Source organism: Jaculus jaculus, chromosome 1, assembly GCF_020740685.1.
Source record: "Jaculus jaculus isolate mJacJac1 chromosome 1, mJacJac1.mat.Y.cur, whole genome shotgun sequence".
NCBI classification, from domain to species: domain Eukaryota; kingdom Metazoa; phylum Chordata; class Mammalia; order Rodentia; family Dipodidae; genus Jaculus; species Jaculus jaculus.
In genome coordinates, this window is record NC_059102.1 from 263,632,526 (window position 1) to 263,637,251 (window position 4,726).

Here is a 4,726-nt window from a genome sequence, read left to right on the forward strand (position 1 = left end):
AATTCCAGGTCAGCCTGGACTAATGTGAGATCCTACCTCAAAAACCAAAAAAAAAAAAAAAGATACCTGGTGTTCTGCATGCCCTGCAGGACCATCTCACATAGAGACAGTGCTGCTTTTTGAAGTAAGTAGTGAAAATCATGTTTTGGTTGTAAAAAATATTTTTACATATAAGAGAGAGAAAGAGACAGAGAGACAGAGAGAGAGAGAGAGAGAGAGAGAGAGAGGGAGAGAGAGGCAGACTGAGAGAGATTATGGGTGTGCCAGGGCTTCCTTTCCCTGCAAACTCCAGATGCATGCTCCATTTTGTGCGTCTGACTTTATGTGTGTACTGGGGAATTGAACCCAGGTTTTCAGGCTTTGCAAGCAAGCACCTTTAAGCACTTAGCCATCTTTCCAGCCCACATATCTTTTTTTTTTTTTTTCCCCCGAGGTAGGGTTTCACTCTGGCCCAGGTTAACCTGGATTCACTATGTGGTCTCAGGGTGGCCTTGAACTTATGATGATCCTCCTACCTCTGCCTCCCGGTGCTGGGGATTAAAGGCGCACGTCACCGCACCTGGACTATCTTTTAAAAAATTTAATTAATATTAAAATGTTAACCAGAGGCATACTATTTTTTTCCTTGCATGAGGGATGTGTGAGGGGGAGGTATGGTATATATATCTCCTTTAGCGACCTCGTGTTGGATGACTGCCTGCAGCATGAGGAGATGTAGGGTGTGAGCAGGAGCCAAACACACAGACACGAGACAGATTCTTGTCTGTTCATAAGGAATTAGAGCCAAGCGCTTGCTTTGGCAGTAATACCCTAAAATTGGAACGATGCAGGGAAGATTAGTGTGGCCTCTGTGCAAGGATGATATGCAAATTTGTGAAGTATTTCATATATATATGTATTTTGAAGCAGAGTCTCATCCTTGCTTAGGCTAACCTAGAATTCACTGTTTAATCCAGGTTGGCCTTGAACTCACAATGATCCTCTTATCTCTGACTCTCAAGCGCTAGGATTAAAGGCATGTGCCACCACACCCAGCGTCTTTCATATTTTTGAGAGACCTTGTTTAAAAAGGCACTTGCTTGGAAGGACTCATGGCCTGGGTTCAATTCCCCAGTACCCACATAAAGCCATACTCACAGAGTGGTTCATGTGTCTGAAGTTCCTTAGCTGTGGCCAGAGGCCCTGATGTGCCCATTCTTTCTTTCTTTTAAGTAAGTAAGTAAGTAAGTAAGTAAATTAATTAATTAAAAGTGTCTGGCTGTAGAGGAATGGCACTGAGGTACTGAGGTGGTTCTCTTGCCTCCACATGCATGCACACACTGGTAAACTAATGGGCATGGTGGTACACATGTCATATTGCAACATCAAGAGGTTGGACATCCATGGAAGAAAAATGCAGCTGGTGACTGGAAATCCAAGCTGGGCTCTCTGTTGGTGCCATCAAGCGCTTGTGGGTTGACTGCAGGTGTATGAACTTGGCCACTACTGAGCTCTTTTACCCAACAATGAGCCTTTTTTGGTGGCCATTATGTGGCCTGTCCTGGCCTCCAGAATTCCCTGCTGTGATGGCTGAATTGGAGAAGCTGGGATGCTTTCACTGAGGGGTGGAATGCTCTGGGGGCGTATCTTGGTAATCCCAACCCAGGTTTTTGAAGACAGATTCTTGGAGTCCTCAGCTGTAGAACTAGTTGAGTAGGAGAGGAGACGTGTGTGTGTGTGTGCGTGTGTGTGTGTGTGTGTGTGCGTGTGTGTGGAGGACCACCCACATGAGGGGTTGGGAGAAACTGCACTGCATCTAGTAGACAATGAGAAGAGGTGGGACAGGAATGTTGGAAGGCAGTTGTCAGGGAGAGCCCACCAAGCTGTTGTTAGTACTGGTCTCAAACATGCAATAATGCTGGCCTCAAATGTGTAATGTTATTGTGTCTAATATACAATGTGCTGGTTTCAAATATACAACCTGGTAAAGGTCCAAGAGCAGAACCAAAATGGTGCATGGACTCCAGAGATACACTGGACTGTTTGGCCTTTTTGTCCTCCTCAGTGCTATGGAAGTGGCTCAGTGCTTTCCAGCTCTCCATTTCTTTGGACTGACCACCAGACTTGCAAATCAACTTAAAATTTCCCATGAGTAGTAAAAACAATATCACATTTTACCTCCATTATTTTCTTTCAGACAAAGCCTCACTATGTAAACCAGACTGCCCCCCAATGTGCTGCAGTCATCCTGCCCCAGCCTCCTAAGTACCGAGGTCTTCACTGCTAAGTACTTTTTAATAAATTAATTATTTTTTTTGAGGTAGGGTCTCACTCTGGTCCAGGCTATGTAGTCTCAGGGTGGCCTCAAACTCATGGTGATCCTCCTACCTCTGCCTCCCGAGTGATGGGATTAAAGGCATGCGCCACTATGCCTGGCCATTTTTATTTTTAAAAATTTTTTAGCTGGGCATGGTGGCAGATCCCTTTAATCCCAGCACTCGGGAGGCAGAGGTAGGAGGATTGCCATGAGTTCAAGGCCACCCTGAGATGACAGAGTTAATTCCAGGTCAGCCTGGACCAGAGTGAGACCCTTCCTCAAAAAACCAAAAAAAAAAAAAAAAAAAAAAAATTTGTAGTGGGCCACAGTGATATGGATCAATTGCTCTTATTAAAAACACTGATTCTTTTTTTTTTTTTTTGAGGTAGGGTCTCACTCTAGCCCAGGCTGACCTGGAATTAACTATGTAATTTTAGGGTGGCCTCGAACTCACGGTGATTCTCCTACCTCTGCTTCCCAAGTGCTGGGATTAAAGGCGTGTGCTACCACGCCCAGCTGATTCTTTTTTTGTAAACTTTAAATATTTATTTATTTATTTATATGTCTCTGTGTGTGTTGCACTAGGATTTCTTGCTGCTGCAAATGAACATGAGACACTTGTGCTGTTTCTTTCTTTTTTTTTTTCAAGGTAGTGTCTCACTCTAGCCCAGGCTGACTTGGAATTCACTATGTAGTCTCAGGGTGGCCTCGAACTCACAGTGATCCTCCTACCTCTGTCTCCCGAGTGCTGGGATTAAAGGTGTGCACCACCATACCCAGCTACTTGTGCCATTTTTGCATTTGATTTTATGCAGGCTCTGACTTTGCAAGTAAGTGCCTTGAACTCAAAGATATTCTTACCTCTGCCTCCCAAGTGCTGGGATTAAAGCTATGTACCACCATGCCTGGCTTTCTCTTTTATTTTGATATTATCATCTTTTCCTCATATTATGAGGGTTTTGTGTAGGTAGTACTAGGCACTGTGAGGTCATGGATATCATGGCCAATTAAAGTGCATTGTAAGCAGTCCTACCCTTCCTTTGGCTCTTTTACATTCTTTCTGCCACCTCTTCCACAATGGACCCTGGGCCTTGGAAGGTATAGTACACTGATTCTTGACATAGCCTTCAAACATCTGTGATTGGATTACTCATGTCCCTTCAGGGATGTCAGTATAGTTGCTTCACTGATCTGTGGAAATGCAGGGATGTCTGATGGTATGGCTGCTTTCTCCAGGAATGCTTTAGTGACTATTTGATAATAAATAAACAATTGCCTCTTCCCTTCCTACTCAGCTCAGCTGTATTTTTTTCATAGCACTTAGCAGTGTCTGAATGTTGCAGTCAGGTTCGCATTGCTGGCAGGAAGCACCCAACCAAGAGCAGCTTTTGGGAAAAAAGGGTTTATTTTGGCTTACAGACTCGAGGGGAAGCTCCATAATGGCAGGGGAATTATGATGGCATGAACAGAGGGAGGACATTGCCTCCTGGCCAACGTCAGGTGGACAACAGCAACAGCAGAGTGTGCCAAACACTGATAAGGGGAAACTGGCTATAATACTCATAAGTCCACTCCCAACAATACACTGCCTCCAGGAAACATTAATTTCCAAATCTCCATCAGCTGGGAACCTAGCATTCAGAACACCTAAGTTTATGGGGGACACCTGAGTCAAACCAGGTTTTCTTCTTTGCTCATTATCTTTGCTTTCTGTTTCATTTCTGTAAAATGTACAGCTGTTTGAGATCAGAGGTCCTTCCTTCCTTCCTTCCTTCCTTCCTTCCTTCCTTCCTTCCTTCCTTCCTTCCTTCCGTCCTTCCTTCCTTCCTTCCTCCCTTCCTCCCTCCCTCCCTCCCTCTCTTTCTCTCCCTCCCTTTCTTTAAACCCAGGGCCCAGCATGTGCTAGGCACACGCTGTCACTGACCTATGTGTCCAGCCCAGGGACCTCGCCTCTCATGGCCCACTTTTGTGCTCAGACAGGTCCTGGCACAAATGGAATGATCAATGCAAAATCATTGATGAAGAGATTAAATGAGCATTCGTAAAAGAGCCTGATGTCTTGTCTGTTGTCAATACCATGGATATTAAGAAACATTTATTAATCAGCACAATTCCAGCTGTCTGGGCCTGTGTGGCACAGGATGCCACCCTGGATGGAGTGATTTGAAGTCAAGCAGGAAGGGGTCAAATACAAATAAGCCGTCAGCATGGCTTCTGGGTAATATGCCAGTAGAGAAGCTCATGTTTGAAACCGTCTTATGATGAGGATCTCTGAGTAGTTCAGCAAATAAACACCCTGGGGCACACATCCCCACGGAGTATCCTTAAACTGAATACAAACTCTTGTGTACAAGAAACCACATCAAAGACCAAAAGCTCAATAGTCCTTTCCTTCTGGAAGATTCATAATCACAGCAAGAAACTTTTTGC

At 44.6% G+C, this 4,726-nt stretch overlaps 1 non-coding gene across 1 annotated transcript; it reads left to right on the plus strand.

Moving 5' to 3' along the window:
- Positions 1-789: 789 nt before the first annotated feature.
- Positions 790-893, plus strand: LOC123458287. Its single transcript, XR_006635575.1, has one exon. It is a non-coding gene; the product is annotated as a U6 spliceosomal RNA (small nuclear RNA).
- Positions 894-4,726: the final 3,833 nt, after the last annotated feature.